The sequence below is a fragment of the Protopterus annectens genome, chromosome 12.part0 (genome assembly GCF_019279795.1).
Source record: "Protopterus annectens isolate FY-2018-M chromosome 12.part0, PAN1.0, whole genome shotgun sequence".
In the NCBI taxonomy this organism is placed as follows: Eukaryota; Metazoa; Chordata; order Ceratodontiformes; family Protopteridae; genus Protopterus; species Protopterus annectens.
The window spans coordinates 1,398,026,406-1,398,043,993 of NC_056746.1; positions in this window are offsets into that span (position 1 = coordinate 1,398,026,406).

A 17,588-nucleotide genomic window follows, 5' to 3' on the forward strand; every position below is an offset into this window, starting at 1 on the left:
TGCATTATAGACGCAAGGTGTAGGGTTTGATTCTCACACGGGTTAATTGGCTAGGTTTAAAATGGCCTGTAAGTGCAGTTAGTTTAGTACTAATCTACCAACCGATGGATTACTATCATGTATGACAGAAAGACCATATAATATTAGGACTTCTTGCTTCTGCATTTTAAACTGTATATAGTTTTCTAGATAAGAAAAAAGTGAAACGTATGTTATTAAATTCAGTTTTCTGCCATTCTCACATCTATGTGCTGTCAGAAAATAAGTTCAAAACCTGTTTTAATTTGCTGATGTAAAGGTAAAGTGATGATAATAAATAGAATGAGTTAGCAAAATTATGTACTAGTCAGAAAATAACAGCATCATTCACATCAGTGTTGAAATACACACTTCTCACAAGATAAAAATGTGATTCAGCAAAATGTGGAAAGAAGTACTTGTACATGTAACAGAAAGTGCAAATCTAAGCAGTTCAAAGTGTTGCTTTGTGAAAGAGTTCTGCTTTAGCCAGGTTACTAAGGGTAAGTGCTGTTCCCATCTATGATAACTATCAGTGCTTATGGAATGACCATAAATAACACAAGTATGTGACTCACTAAGGAAATAAACACTGAGTACTATTGTACCTGCATAAATACACTTGTACAAGATACAGAAGGCTTTCACAATCCATTCAGTACCCCTAGCCTGGGCTACATTTTCAAGTAAACCATAAAATAAAGTTTTAAATACAGGAATGGCATATTTCTTGAACCAGTTATAGGATTTTTATGATTTAGTCCAAAAGCCCACACTTGCCTAATCTTTATTTGTCATTAGCAGATCTTTTTATATTTAAACATGTCTATTCTGTATTACGTCTCTTCATGACCATGGAGAAAGTTTAAAAAAAATTAAAAAACTCTGTACCAGTAGTCACTCAAGGATCTTTAATTAACAGTTTAAGTGCTTTAGTTCCTCACAGCCAGAACGTCATCAGAAACAATGTTTCCTTTGGTTTCCTTCATTTAAATAACCCCAAAGGTGCCAAGCAATACAAAATCTTAAAGAGATAATACGTTGATAAAAAAATACTTAATAAAATCATTATATCTTGATAGCTTTAATCTTCAGAATGGGCTTGATTGAGATAATGTCATTAATACCTGGGGCAGTACATGCACTGAGCAGTTACTGCCAGTATAGTTTCCTCTGCTCCAATATAAGTTCCCAATTACTCCACCAGGAGAATTTATGCCCTTTTCTAAGACACAAAAAGCATTTTTTTAAATCCCTGGATTGCACTGAATGTCTGTACAAGGCATTAATACTATGTGACTTGCTGACTGCATAATTGTGCTAATAAATCCGTGTTCAAAATGGTCCCACTGTCTTGCCGATGCAGTGCAGGAAGAACATAAGGCAATATAAACAACCCCTCTGGTATTACGTTAACTGAGATGACACTAGGAGAACCAGGGATGAGCAGGTGTGTGCCCTGCAGCATAAACCTACACTGCTTGCAGGCACCACAACAATTCATGCCCAAATTTCTATTTGAACTACTAAGTCTTTGTTTTTTTCCAAAATTGCCTTCATATTTCTACAGTTCTTGTATACAAATTTCAGATGTTCCCCAAACTGATTAGTCAACTCAAAAGCCTCAAAAACAATTCACCAATGACAGTCAATGACTTTTTTTAAGGGGAAAAGCATTTTTGTTAAACTGAATGGCAAAAACTTAAGATGTCTCAGTTGTCACACTGGTAATTTTGTCAATCATCCTATTTGAAGGGCACATTAAAGGACCATAGTTAGTATGTCTGGTACCTACTATCCAACTAAGCAAATCTTCCAACAGGTTGGGTGGTTATCAACAATTCTTTGAAAAGGCTACACAGCTTGACAGCTTCCTGATTAAAAATTTGAACATCAGAATCCAATTTACTTCATCTTATAAGTTGCCCCCTGACCAATTTCCTTTTTGCCAAGGGAGACGTTGGCTGTGGTGATGCAGGTAAGAGTTAGGAAGTGTATCGTTATGATATATGTTGAATGTCCATTTTTACTCTTGCATTTGACAAGCATTGTTTTGCAGTGATTTGTCTCACAGAACTTGTTACCCCCTTCTTTCCTCCTTTCCTCTAACCCTTTGTTGCATTTTTCCCACTTTTTGTGTCCTGCGGTTGACCATCATCACACTCCAGTGTCTGTCCTTAATGTCCATGTCTACATACTCATCTTTGCCTCCCCTTAAGGATCAGGGCTGTGAGATCACAGTGCTCTGGACCCATGTCATACTTCTGCCAGGAGTGCTTTCCCCTTAAGGATCAGGGCTGTGAGATCACAGTGCTCTGGACCCATGTCATACTTCTGCCAGGAGTGCTTTCCCCTTAAGGATCAGGGCTGTGAGATCACAGTGCTCTGGACCCATGTCATACTTCTGCCAGGAGTGCTTTCCCCTTAAGGATCAGGGCTGTGAGATCACAGTGCTCTGGACCCATGTCATACTTCTGCCAGGAGTGCTTTCCACTTAAGGATCAGGGCTGTGAGATCACAGTGCTCTGGACCCATGTCATACTTCTGCCAGGAGTGCTTTCCCCTTAAGGATCAGGGCTGTGAGGAGATCACAGTACTCTGGACCCATGTCATACTTCTGCCAGGAGTGCTTTCCCCTTAAGGATCAGGGCTGTGAGATCACAGTGCTCTGGACCCATGTCATACTTCTGCCAGGAGTGCTTTCCCCTTAAGGATCAGGGCTGTGAGATCACAGTGCTCTGGACCCATGTCATACTTCTGCCAGGAGTGCTTTCCCCTTAAGGATCAGGGCTGTGAGATCACAGTGCTCTGGACCCATGTCATACTTCTGCCAGGAGTGCTTTCCCCTTAAGGATCAGGGCTGTGAGGAGATCACAGTGCTCTGGACCCATGTCATACTTCTGCCAGGAGTGCTTTCCCCTTAAGGATCAGGGCTGTGAGATCACAGTGCTCTGGACCCATGTCATACTTCTGCCAGGAGTGCTTTCCCCTTAAGGATCAGGGCTGTGAGATCACAGTGCTCTGGACCCATGTCATACTTCTGCCAGGAGTGCTTTCCTTACTTTATTCCCAACCCTTGTAAAACCTGATGGATGATTCATAGCTGCATAGGTTCATAGGTAGGTACTAGGCCATTGGCCCTAGAGCCTATATAAGCCTAGCAAAATGGTATCCTGGCTTGTTCTACCCAAGAAAATTATTTTCCTCTTCCCCTGTCAAGCAGAGTCACAGAAGTGATCCCCCAGGGTGAATTTCCTATCTCCCATCCAATCATCAAGATTTTTCTTGAAGAGTGCTAATGAGGAGCTCTGTTTAATATAGATAGGTAGTTTGTTCCAGAGTATGGGAAGTCTCTGGGACAGGAATCTATCCCTCCACCATGTTCTGTTTATTGTGGTGACAAGGTTTAGCTCAGAGGGAGTGGGATTTCTTTAAGTGGAGCATGTCCAACAGCTTTGGGTTTAACATAGCTTTGTATGTTGGCAGAGATCACCTTTGAGAAGGTAATATGCGATAGAGTAAAGCTGGAATTTTTTGAGACGGTCTGCATAGGGCACATGTTTGAGTATGGTAATCCTCTTTGTGAGGTATTTCTGTGGCCTTTCCAGTTGTTGTAGATGTCTTGTGAGGTACATACCAAAAAGGGCATTGTACTCTATAATGGGTCTAATGAGTGATGAGTAGAGGGGAACAATGACCTCTTTTTTCCTGGATGAGAAACCTTTTGTGATGAGGTGTGCCACATAGAAGGATTTCCTGACTACTTTGGCAAAGTGATTATCAAAGGAGAGACTACTGTCCACCTGTGTTCCAAGGTCTCTTATCACACTTTCACTGTTAAGTACACTACTGCCTATGCGGTAGTTCATGGGTACAGAGTTTTTACCAAAAGGGATGACAATGCACTTTTTGTCACTGAGCTTGAAGCCATGGCTTTGTCACCAGGCATCTGTCTCAGTGAGGCCCTTTTGTAGAATGTCCACATCGTTAGGAGTTTTGATTATGGCTCCTAGTTTGCAGTCATCTGCCAACTTTGTTAGCCAAAGACCTTCTGTGTTAGCCTGTACTTTAGAGAAGTAAATACCAAACAGGAGAGGACCTAGGACTGAACCATGTGGTACTCCACTTGTCACTGTTCTAAAGTTGGATCTAGAGTCTGCTACTTTCACAGTGTGGGTTCTGTCAGTGAGGCAGTTGGCAGCCCATCTTGTGACATAGGGATTTATGCCTAGTTTAGTGACTTTATCTATAACTCCAGAGTGGGGGATGGTGTTGAAAGCCTTGGCGAGATCTAGATAGGCTGTGTGAACCATGTTACCCTCATCTATGGCTTTGCTGAAGACTTCAAAGAAGTCTATCAGGTTTAGGAGACTTGATCTACCCTTTACGAACCCGAACTGGGTATGGTCCAGAGTTTGGAGATTACCAGTGTCATTGTTTATAAGTTCCATGATGATACGTTCCATATCCTTGCAGACCAGGGTCATCAGGCTAATGGGGCGGTAGTTCTCGGGGTCCGTGGTGGCTTCCCCTTTGTGGAGTGGGATAACCATTGCTGTGCACCATTCAGTGGGCACAAAGCCAGAGGTGAGGCTATGATTGAACATGGTACTTAGGTGGGGTGCCAGTTCGTTCTGTAGTTCATGTAGAATGCAGCCTGGGATGTTGTCAGGTCCCATGGAAGCTGTGTTCTTGGCTTTGGAGAGTGTGTTTTACCTCTGCAGCCGTGATTACAGGAACTTTGCATTCTTCCGGTATAGAGATGGGCCCTTTAGGGAATGAGAGGCGGGTAAAGTTAGCACTGAACCAATCTGCCAGGATGTTGGCAATATCAGTTGGTTCTGTATATTTAGTGCCATTGTGCTGTAACTCAGAGCAGATCTGAGTGTTGCCATTGAGATTCTTGACATAGTTATAGAATGCAACAATGGGATGTGCAATGGCCAACCTGTACTGATCTGCTCCTCAATTCCTGAAGAAGCTGACATCAGGAAGGCACATGGGCTCACCCTGAAGAATCACTTCACTTGTTTTCCCTAACCTCCACCAGGGAAATCTAACCATGTTGCATTTTCCCCATGTAGCCTCACCACCTTCCTAGAATGGGCATGCCTGCCCTTCCCTGCAAGAACCTCAGATGCTTGATCTTTTAACTGAACCCAGGTTACCTGTACTGTAGTTAGAGCTTACCTCTCCGTTAATGATGATGGCTAAACCCATTGTTGCATAGCTGTCCTAGCCTTCCATAAATCTCTCTGGCTATATCACACATCCTGATTCAGTCTTCTTTTTGCCCATTGGCATACCTATGTCTGTGTTTAACACCATATGCTACAACACTTATGGATCTCCATTTTTTTCTGAATATTTTCCCCATGCTCTGTGTTTCCCCTTTCTGGTCTATTGTTGTAAATATCATTATAGACTACCTTCTCCCCTTGCCCATTTCTTCATTCCACTATTTGCCTCTCTTCCCACCTATTTCTGTAGGGCACTGTCAACTGTGCTGTATACATTCACTTTCCATATCCCTTCTATTTAAGCATCATTGTGCTCGTATCCCAAAATCCCTGCCACATAAAAGTGTTTGTACTCATCTGCACCCACAGCTAAGTTTGGCCCTTTTTTTGGTTCTCAAAGTTAATGCTTAATTTCAAGATAAAAATGATTTCACTGACTATCAACATGTTGATATACAATATGCTGAAAAACAATTTTGTTGCAAGGTATCTCCAAATTCCATATTTATTTTTTGCTGGGAGTTATCACATAAGCTTTGCAGCATTACTCACAACCTCCAGGGTTGCATCAGTGTATTGCAGTGAATTAAACCTTGGTGGAGATTTTAGTTTTTGGCTCATGGAAACCATCCCTCTGCTCTGTATTCAACCAGTCATAAGGAGAATATGATTATCTCTCCAACATAGACCAATCAACAAAGAGATATCAGAAAAACAGAGCCTGCTGACTGGCACAGCATTATGTCAGTTTATCTGACACCTGCTGCATATATACGTGTACACGTTTTTGTAATTTAGTGTTCATTTCAAGGTCTCATATTTGAAAAAGTAGCTCTAATTATAAGCATCTTTCCTTACTAAACTACTCCAAGGACACATAAGGAGAATAATGAAAGAGAAGTTCAAATCTTGTGCGTCATTTTTATTTAATTAATTGTGCTTTCATACACAGTGATTTGTAAAAATAAATAGATAAAATCAAACAAATGCATACAAGGTTACAAACATGCAACAAAAGCAGCTCACCATCAACAACAGAGAGATTATTTACAGAAAGACTGAACACAATGTGACTGGAAGGACAGGTATGCATTTCAGAGACTCCCCAAAAGGTTTCCCATCCATGTGAAGCAGAATTCTTCTTTGCGTGTATTAAAACAGAACCTGAACTGGTGAATGGGGAACCGAAAATATTTATTTCATTTATTTATTTGTCCTTTATTAACCAAGTTAGTCCCACTAGGCTAGTGGACTCTTTTTAGGGGACACCTAAGGTGGTATTTATGCTGCTAGGGTAATTTTGGCCAGGACATGGAAGAACTTCCCCTACTCTTTGGAGCTGATAGACGGTGCTGGTGGGTTCCCTACAGCAGCAAGAAAGAGACCTAAGGGAAGGAGTAGCAAGGATGAGGAGAGAAAAGCTAAGGAGAGTTTGGGAGTGGAAAGTGAGAATTGGGAGAAAAATGTCTTCAGTATGGAGCTTCAGAATGTAAACAAAGATTCTTCTGTGGTGAGTGTTACAAATGAGCAGCGTTTAGCTGTCTCTTTGGAGAACGAAGTAAGCAAGTCAGTTGAAGAGGTGCAGATAACAAAACTGGGTGTCAAGAGGGGTTGAAGATGATGTTCTGTTCAAAATAATTGAGCAGGATAATCTGAGTGACAGTTTTGCTGTTTCATGTGGAGAAATGGCAGATACCATTTTCAGAAGTGCTGTAGATGTGGAAAGGCAGCAGGTGATGTGGCAGCAGAGAGCACAGCAGTTGAAACTTATGCAGACGTGACAGAAAGTAAAAAAGGAAAGCAGCAACAAACTGGGGTGTCTGGTTTTATAGTAACAGATAAAATATATACAGCAAAGGCAGCAGGCAGAAAATAAAGCAACAACAAACTGTAAGTAAAATTGTTTTTAAAAAGAGAAGACCAACTGTGAGAATAAGAATAAAAATGAAACTGCAATAGACAGATATTATGTAGGGGAAAGTTAGCAACTGTTCTAGGTTTTAAAGGTCAAGAAATTTGCCCCTGGATTCACTATGCCCTGCACGGCATGCAAGATCAGTGCAGGAGCTCTAGCAGGCAATATGTCTGCCATGCGATCCAGGAACAGCCTGCATGGGCTTGCACGAGAGCTCCTGCACTAATCCTGCATGGACTAAGCCCTTGTATACAAATCACCCCATTTGCAGGAGAAATCCATGAAAATGAGGTGATTTTGTGATCCAGGAAGCTTGCGGCCATCCATGCAGGACTAACGCAATCTACAGAAATGTAGTCGGTTAGTAACCGAGTACATTTCTGCAAAATCCAAAATGGAGCTGTGACAGCTCCAAATAAAGGCTGCATATCAGTGAGGAAGCATGCCAATTACCAAGTATAAAGCCATTAGCATGGAAAACAAAACAAAAAATAAAAAAAATCAACTTTTAATTTTTTTTAGCCGATCTCGGCTGTTTAAGCGTAGGGCATCGGGACGCAAACGGGATTGGGGGGGGATAACAAAATAAACCTGAATTAAGCATTCTGCCATGCAAGTCAATGACAGGCAAAAAACAACATGGCCAGTGAGTAGTGGTTGCTAATGGGGAGGCTCAGTGTAAGACATGTAACTATGCATCAGCAGGAAATCCTATGCAAATGAGGGGAATGATAGTGAATCCCAGTTTTCCTTAGCATGTGAGTCAGGTCCCAACAGTGTAAGAGCAGGAATAGCTTGGTGAAAGCCTAGGAGTTAGGTGACATCATGGGAGGGGGTGTCAGGCATACTGTAAGCGGATTGGAGCCCTGTGACTCGGGATTGCTGCTAGCTTAGCACAGCTAAGCTAGGGGGTGTGTCTAAACCTGCTTAGCACTCTGTGCAAAGCCTAAGTGGGTGTGCAGCAGTGTGCACATTTGAGCACTGTGTTTCCGCGGTGCGCACACGGGTTTAAACAGGAAGGCAATGGGAAGGGAAAACAGCAGTAGGGAGGTAATCAAGGAGAACTAGCTTAGCTGGCAGGTGAAATGTATCAGAATCAGCCAATTACACAGGCAGCAGACCAGCTCAGCCCAGAACATCGCTATAAACTAAGCAAACACCTTCACCTCTGGTTTTTCCCACACTCTACACCACCACTGTAAACAAGCGGGGAACTTTTAACACTCACAGCAGAAAATGATAGGGGCTGCAACAGCTATCATACAACTTGTGGAAGAGGCTGAGGGTGGTGAGGATGTGAATGCTGTCAACCAACCCACAGTGAGGAGACGGAGAAGAGTGTACAGACCCAGGGTAACCTACCAGGGGCTACATGAGCTGGAGATAGTGGAGCACTATAAGGTGAACAGGGACCTCCTACAGCAAATTGTTGAGCTGTGCCGGCCATGCCTCACACACAGAACTAACAGAGGGAATCCTTCCCAGTGGATATCAAGGTATGTGTAGGCCTAAGAATACTAGCTACAGGTACCTTCAAAGACCAACTGGAGATATGATGGAGAGTTCACAGGCATCAGCCTCCAGGGTACTCCACCAGTTCCTGGATGCCATGTCAGCACATGTCAGTGAGCACATATATTTCCCCAACACCTGTGAGGCATTGGCCAGCAATATGCAGCTCTTCAACCAAATAGCAGAATACTCTGAGGTAGTGGGTACCATAGACTGCACGCACATTCGCATCAAAGCACCACCTGGTGAGCAGGGTATGGGCTACATCAACTGCAAAGGCTTCTCCTCCATCAACTGCCAGGTCATGTGCGATGCCCAGGGCATAATAATGAATGTGTGTGCTGGCTGCCCTGGAAGCTGTCACGATTCCCACATCTGGCATCTGACGCAGCTGTACCAGAGATTTGCCAATGGGGACATCCCTCATGGTCACCTAGTGTGGGATGCTGGATATGCACTGGAGCCATGGCTGATGACACCCATCAGAAATTCACACACACCTGAACAATAACTCCATAATGAGGCACATGCACAGACCAGAATTATAGTAGAGCGTGTGTTTGGGATGCTCAAGTCACGGTTCTGGTGCCTGCACACATCCAGTGGAGCCTTGCAGTACTCACCAGCTACATGTACACAAATTGTCCTTATATGTGCCATGCTACACAATATGATCCTGTGGAAACAGCTGCAGCAGGAACAGCACGGGGCAGGGCCACACAGCCCTCCTCCATTGCCAAGGCTGACACAGACACAGAGTGACTCGGAGGAGGAACAACCTGAGTCTGCCCCCGTAGGCAGAAGGAGGCATGCCCAGTATGCCCTGGCCTTGGCAAAGAGGCAACCCATAGCACATACACTGACACAGGAGGGCCCCAGGGAATAACACCTCTCTCTGACTCTCACATACAGTAAAAGGGATGCCAAACATTACACTACCTGTGCCTATCCATGTGTAGGGAGTGTACTATGTGCATCCGACACAGTCAGCCCTTCAGAACCACCCCCCCGTATGTACTGGGACACCCACAAGGTAAGTGACTCACACATGCCAGTCTCAGGGCTAGGGTCACATACTCAACAACAGTCACAGCCAGCTGGACAGATGTAGACAAACACAAACAAAGGCTGTGCTATGGCCTCTGAATGAGGCCTATGGGTAACCTCCCACACAGATAGACTACAGCGGGTCAGGCAGTGGGATGTCAGTTCTGAAGGGTAGGATGTCAGAAACTAATATGTAGGTAATTAAAAGGTAAGATCTGTAGTACACTGGCATGGCTCTAGCCAGCACGATAGCTAAGACTACAGACTGAAATGGAGCACCCGACATACCAGTACAGTCCTAGCAAATGTGTACAAGTGTCAGGTGTGCCCCCTCCATCCAACACAGAAATGTAGTCACAGTCAGGTGCACCCCCCCTCAATCCTGCGTAGAAATGTAGAAATTGTTAGGTGTGCCCCCCCCCATCCTACGTAGAATTATAGTAACAGTCAGGTGTGCCCCCCCAATCCTGTGTAGAAATGTAGAAACAGTAAGGTGTGCCCCCCCTGCTATGCAGAAATGTAGTAACAGTCAATGCAAAATGATCAATGAATACCCAGCAGAGACAACATGCTACCTGTCGGTGTACAACACAAAGGTCAGCACTGCAGTACAAACTACCTGAACTCGATCCATACATGCAATACAGATGGCCATACTGGGCATGCTCACATACTTAGAGAAATTAAGGCAATGTCAGTCAATAACATACTGAAAGGTCATACTGGGCATGCTCACACACTAAACACATGAAGGCCATGTCTGCAAACACCAGTGGACTAGACATATATGGCAGTCACAGTTGTTAGTGCAGACACTCGTCAGTATGCATCACTCATGCCTTGCACACACAGTGGATAGGAATACAGACATATATGTAAGGGCAACACATTGTAATAAGCCAAAGGTAGATGGACATAGATGTGAAGAAGACGGTGACTGTGACAAGGAGCCATCCAGGCCTGTCCCACCCAGCACACAGCCAAAGGGCCCCAAACACATGAGGTGCAGATGTCACTCACTGCAGATACTAGCCACCAGTATCTGTCAGCATGACAGACTATGTGGTGCACATGGCAGCTGTGCAACATGACTGTATAAGGAAGTAGTCATCTAGCAGCTGTATACACATACCTGTGAAATATGACCCTGTGTGTACCCATATGTGGTGTGTTAACCTGTAGATGAATGGGTTATGGCCAATGCACACACACTGCCCTCCCCATAGCCCTACTGTGACAAGCCTGCTGATGTCATCCGCCTAGAAATACACCTCTGGGAAGGTTGTAACCCAGTAATCCCTGTAATGTGTCCTGTAACATGGCAAGTGTGTATGTCTGTCTGACTCTGTCTATGTAGAGAGCAATGCTTTTTAGGATACTCATACTCCCTACAATTCATATACTCAACTTTGGCACAGCTGCTGATGTTATCCACATAGAAACACACCTCTGGGAAGGTTGTAGCTCAATAATCTCTGTAGCGTGTCCTGTAACTGTGTAGTGTGATAAAGTAGTTAGGTAGGTGTTCTAATCTCTGACATGGCAAGTGTGTGTGTCTATCTGTCTGTGTAGAGAGCCATACTTTTTAGGGTACTCAAACTCCCTACAAGTCATATGCTCAACTATGGCAAGACTGCTGATGTCATCCACCTAGTAATACACCTCTGGGAAGGCTATAGCCCAGTAGTCTCTGCAGTGTGTCTTGTAACTGCGTACTGCTGTAGTGTAATAAAGTAATGAGGTAGGTGTTCTACTCCCAGACGTGGCAAGTGTGTGTGTTTCTGTCTGTGTAGAGAGCAATGCTTTTTTGGGTACTCACACTCCCTACAATTCATATGCTAAATGTTGGCAAGGCTGCTGATGTCACCCACCTAGAAATACACCTCTGGGAAGGCTGTATCCCAGTAATCTCTTTAGCAGATGCCATAACTGCTAGATTTAGAGCTGTGGTAGGGTTCCATCACCACCCATGGCAGTTCTGGATGTTTTGTGTGTGTTTCAATGTCTGTGTATGGAGCAATGCATTATAGGCTAGTCAAACATGTCCAGCTTTGACAAGCCTGCTGATGTCATCCATTGTGAAATACACCTTTGGGAAAGGAGCTCTGCAGTAATTCCTGTAGTGTGTCCTGTAACAGCTCCATGCTGTAGTGTGATATAGACCTTTGTTAGGGGGTTTATACCCACACATATTAGTTGTGGATGTTTTGTGTGTGTGTCACTGTCTGTGTAGGGAGCAATGCATTTTAGGCTAGTCACATTCACTACAATTCGAATGTCCTACTTTGGCAGTCCTGCTGATGTCATTCATTGTGAAATACACCTTTGGGGAAGGAGTTCTTTAGTAATCCCTGTGGTGCTTCCTATAATAGCTCCATGCGGTAGTGTGATATAGACCCTTGTTAGGGGTTCTATACCTACACATGTCAGTTGTGGATGTTTTGTGTGTGTCACTGTCTATGTACGGAACAATGCATTTTAGGCTAGTCACACTCACTACAAATAGAATGTCCTACTTTGGCAATCCTGCTGATGTCATCCAATGTGATATACACCTTTGGGGAAAAAGTACTCCAGTAATCTCCGTGATGCATACTATAACTGTGTAGTGTAATAAGCTAGTTAGATAGGGGTTCTACACCCAGACATGACAGGTGTGTGTTTGTAACTCGTATCCTGTGTGGAAGTGGTTGCGAGTGTGTGACACCTGTGGCCAATGTGGATTGGCTTTTGCATAATTCTTATATGGTGGCCCTACTATATATCGCAATGTCCACCATACAGGGATAACAGATGTGAAATAGCTGGGAGGCTGGGGTGCAATGTCATACCTAGACATGTGACATCAAGGCCAGGCAATCACAGTTAGCAACCACAGTATTACCCAGAGCACACTCTCAACCCATGTCTCATACACACACATGCCTAGGCTACAGCCAATATGTGGGTAGTACACTACAAATTAGCCACTGATAGTAACTATGGAGTTATAGCAGTGGGCGATAGAGGGCATAGCACCCTGTCCAGCTGTTCAATATGCACGCACATGCAGACAGTGCACCCTCCCCATGTTCCCTAATGGACACCTGCAACATCTGTGGAGCCATCACATGTGACCCACAAAGGACATACCATGCCTTACAACATGCCATATATGGACAGATGCCACTGACACCAAGGAATGCTGTTAGCATGCTATCAATGTAGGTGCAGAGTAAACCTGCTGACCATTACCAGTTCCCACCACAGGTGGGCAAGACTGGCACATCTGACAATAATCTGTGTTTGCAACATGGGCCAGACACTCCAGGTACAGTTCCACATATCACTGTACATGTATGTGGGAGGTGTGCACATCCCAGACACTGTCTATGTCATGGACTAAGGAACACATACATGGCAAGCGATGCACAACATTGGCCACACACAATAGTCACCCAGGTGACTGGATGGGGGATACAATACCCACCTGTGTGGGCCAATGCAGAAACCACAGCTCTGAGCCACAATGCAGACCATTGTCATGTGGCCTGATGCCAAGGTATACCCATTGCCTAGCCTTGTATAGCCATCTGGCACAGTCAACCACCACACACCCGTGCAGACATGCACCCATGTATGTCAGTACTGGCACCCTGTGTGTTTGTGTGTGTGTTGTATGGTGCATATGTTCATATCCATACTCACTACAACCCCCATTGGCATACTGAAGAATGCTGTCTGATATCAGACACCTCCCCATATTCTTTGCCCATACAACCTTCATATCACCCGTGTGGTGCATGTGATACCTGCACAGTGATGTGTTGTGGCAATCCCACTACTGATGAGTTTCAATCCTGACCCTGCCAAGTGTGTCAATGTGTGTGCATCCCTGTGAGAGTGTGGCTGTGTTGACAGTGGCACCTGTTCATGTGGACAGGCACGTGTACATCACCTACCTTATAGCTACCATATCTCTGTTGCAGATATCACTCACCATCACATATATGTTCTGAGAGCTTCACACCAGGTGGCGCATCCAATAACTACACAGAGCTGTGATAGCACTACATAGTCATCAGGGGTTTGATACCCTGTGCTGGTAGGTGTGTGACACAAACATGCTTAAGTTTTACTCTCCCACCCCTCCCTGACTTGTCTTTGCCTCTGTCTCCCTCTCCCTCTTCCTCTCTGGTGGATGTGGAGACCTACTCTTGCTTTGCTTAGGCAGCAGCATGTGTATTTTAAGTGATGCTCATGATCAGCTGATGGCCTCTGCACAAATTGCAGCCCTCCCCTAGCTGATTGCATGTGGAACAGCTGTGGTAACATTCCCATAGCCAATTGCATGGAAACACACTCCAATATCTAGGAACATCATGTTGGTGTTGGCCCTTTTCATTCACTGTGAGCAGGAACTAGATCTGTTGTTTGGCAAACAGCATCTCAGATGGGTTGGGGATTTACCTCTAACAGCATACACTGTGGACAGGGCAACACACAGGAGGGGGATGTGCCTGACCTGACTACAGAATGTAAGTCCTGCTATACTGCATTTGGAGTAATGTTGGTTTAACAGTGTGTGTGTGGATATGGCTGTACTATATGTCTCAACACCTGCCATGTAAGTTCTATGTTTATGAAGAATCCCCATCTGCAGGGTCATCTGCAGACTAGGCAGTGTGTTGTGCCTTTGGTTTCATGTGTTACCCATGGAGCATCTATCTGTGGACTGCAGAAGGTAATGTGAGGATTGCAGTCTGTAGATGGTGACAGCCGTGACAGTTACTGACTTCATATCCCTCATAGGACATATGTTGCAACAAACCCCATTACAACAGTAAATGTATGAGGTTATCATAGCAACATGTCAATATTGGCCCTGTGAATGTGCTTCCAGCCCCAACTTTGCAAATATGTTGTGCATGAAGAGGTGCATATGTGCTGTACATCATAATTAGTGTCATCATATCTGATAACAAGCCACTGAGATATCAGACTCCTACACGTTATGTACAGTAAGGGTTATATTTGATGACATAACCTAGACATTCTGTGGTTGTTTGTAAAGTACTGAGGTCTGTGTACTTATGGTGAATGTTGACAGTGTGTGTATTGTTAATATGTACCTTGGCCTGTGTACAGACAGTGGTAGATGTCATCATTCTAGGTCCCATCCTATCTGATGTTACATGCTGCTCCACTGTATGTTACCATATTGGCTTTCATATGTGTAGGGCCATATACACACATGTCCCATACCACAGTCAGCTATCTGACCAAACTGTGGTATGGGACATGTGTGTGTATGACCCATACCATAGTCAGCCATCCGACCAAACTATGTAGCGGCCCAGTAAATGTAGGGTTAGTGTGTGAGGGGCACATATGAGGAAGGTGTTGAACAGATAGTCCATATACTGTAATATTATGCTAGCTTGCCATATGTGGCTGTGGCTCTGTTCTCATTGGTTGTGGTTATGCACTTTCATACAGGTGTATCTTACCCTGTGCTGTGACATGCCTGTAGAGCCTGCTAATTATGCAGGTACATGTGCATTCCCCCATAGGAGATGTAGGCCAGTGTTGGGCCAGTCTGCCTGTAGCCTGCACAGTGCATTGTTACATGCCTAGCAGCTTAGTGCACTTACCCAGTGAGATGTCATGTACAGATACTTGCCAGATGTACTGCTGCCTGGCCTCCCTTACAGTTATGTATGTCAGATAGAGCAGTGGTATGCTGTACAGATGTATGTCAATATCTAGTGGGTAGTATGTGGCCATGGTACCCCTGTACCAACGGGTAGTACGTGTCAGGCCAGACAGGTGTGTGTGAATGCATAACCTATGGTGGCATATGTATACCAGTTGTTATGTGTTAAACCCATCTACATGGCTGTTAACATCCATGTTGTCAGGCATGGTACACATGTTTTGCACTAAGGGGTTCTGTGTATACCTCTGGACTGTACAAAGTGTGTCAGAATGCCCACACATATTGGCCAATATCTCTGCTGCAGTTGACAGGGGCAGTACGTGCTAGTAGGGGTACTTTACTATGACGTCCTTAGGATGTCTGTCAGTAGCCAATGGCACACATGTGGAAAGTAGATGTGACTCCCAACACACACCATGTCTGTGAAGACAATTCCATTTACAGTAGCAATAGTATACAGAACTGTAATAGTACACAAATAAAGGTTTTCCATTCCTGCAAACCTGTGTGTGGTGTTTTTTCCTATGACCTCTCTGTGGGTATATGTTGCAGGCAATAATTGTCATTTGTATGGGTGGCCCATACAGTGCCCAGTTGTTCAGGTGTGAACTGTAGGCATAGTGGCTGTTCCATATTTTATGCACCTCCTACATATGTATCTTGCTGTACATATATCTGCGTGTGAATTTGTAGTCACATGTATATATATATATATATATATATATATATATATATATATATATATATACATATATATATATGTATATATGTAAATATATATATATATATATATATATATATATATATATCTATATATGTATATCTGTATCTGCATATATGTGTCTGTGTGTATATGTATCCTGGGGATGTTGATAGCTTCCACATTTTACATTTCCTATGGGAGGCAGACTGTACTGCATGATATTTTACCAATACCAGTCTGACATCATACAGGTGGGATGTAGTACTGTTAACATCTTGTGCCCATGTCATATCAAGTCCTGGTTATGGGGTCTGCAACACTTGGTAGTGTATTGCAGGGTGGACATGTTTGGCTGGAAGGGTATGCCTATTCGTGCAAGACGTATATTGTTTGGGGCCTCTCAACCCCATTAACAGTGCATGTGGGCATATTTGTTTTTGTTAATCTACCATTGCTATCTACAGATGTATGGCCACATATACCTATATAGATATATATATCAGCTTACATATGTATGACTATGTCCGTATATACCTACATAGCTATATACCTGCGTACATATATGTACCTTGCTGTGCATATGTCGACATATAGGTGTAGACATATATATGTGTCGATGTAGGCATTTGCATGTATATATGTTCATATATGTTTATATATATATATATATATATATATATATATATATATATATATATATATATATATGTATATATTTCTAAATATATATATATATATATATATATATATATATATATATATATATATACAGATATGTTGTATCTGTTTAAATATTAATATATTTACACACACATACATCAAGATGTTGGTTACATTCTCTGTACTGTAGCATGAGTGGGCTGGATGTTATGTTTCTGAAAACATCAGAGCTATGTATACCTGTTATGGCTTAGTGGTAAATCACTTTGTCTATGGTATGTAGGGTCCTGGGTTTGAGCCTTGCAGAGGCTGTTTATTTTGTTGCTCGGCAGGACATGGGCCATTGGATACAGTGTGATTAAGGCACTTTAAAGCAGTTGTAAGCGGGTTGGTGCAGGTTTTCGTGGAGGTAAGCACTGCTAACTTCCGGTTACAGTTTCTTATACTCAGTTAGCTTCTGTATTGCTTAACCTGTGTAGGCATAGCTTACCTCCATGCAAACAGGCTTAAACCCGCTCACTGCTGCTTAAAAGTGCATACTCCTGCTTACCCCTGTGCTAATTTCTTTAAAAGAAAAGAAAAAGGGGTTGATAGGAAAGTGGTGAAAAAGGGGCACAAAGAGGGAAAGACAGTAGGGAAAATAGTCAGGGATGTGCAGGAAGGGTGTAGGGAAGGTCCGTAGCTGCCCATTTCTTCTACAGCAACAGCTGTGCATATACACTGAATTTGGAGGTAGATTTGGACACTCAAACCCCTGGGAGGGGATGAGGACAACAATAATTCATTGTGGTGCCT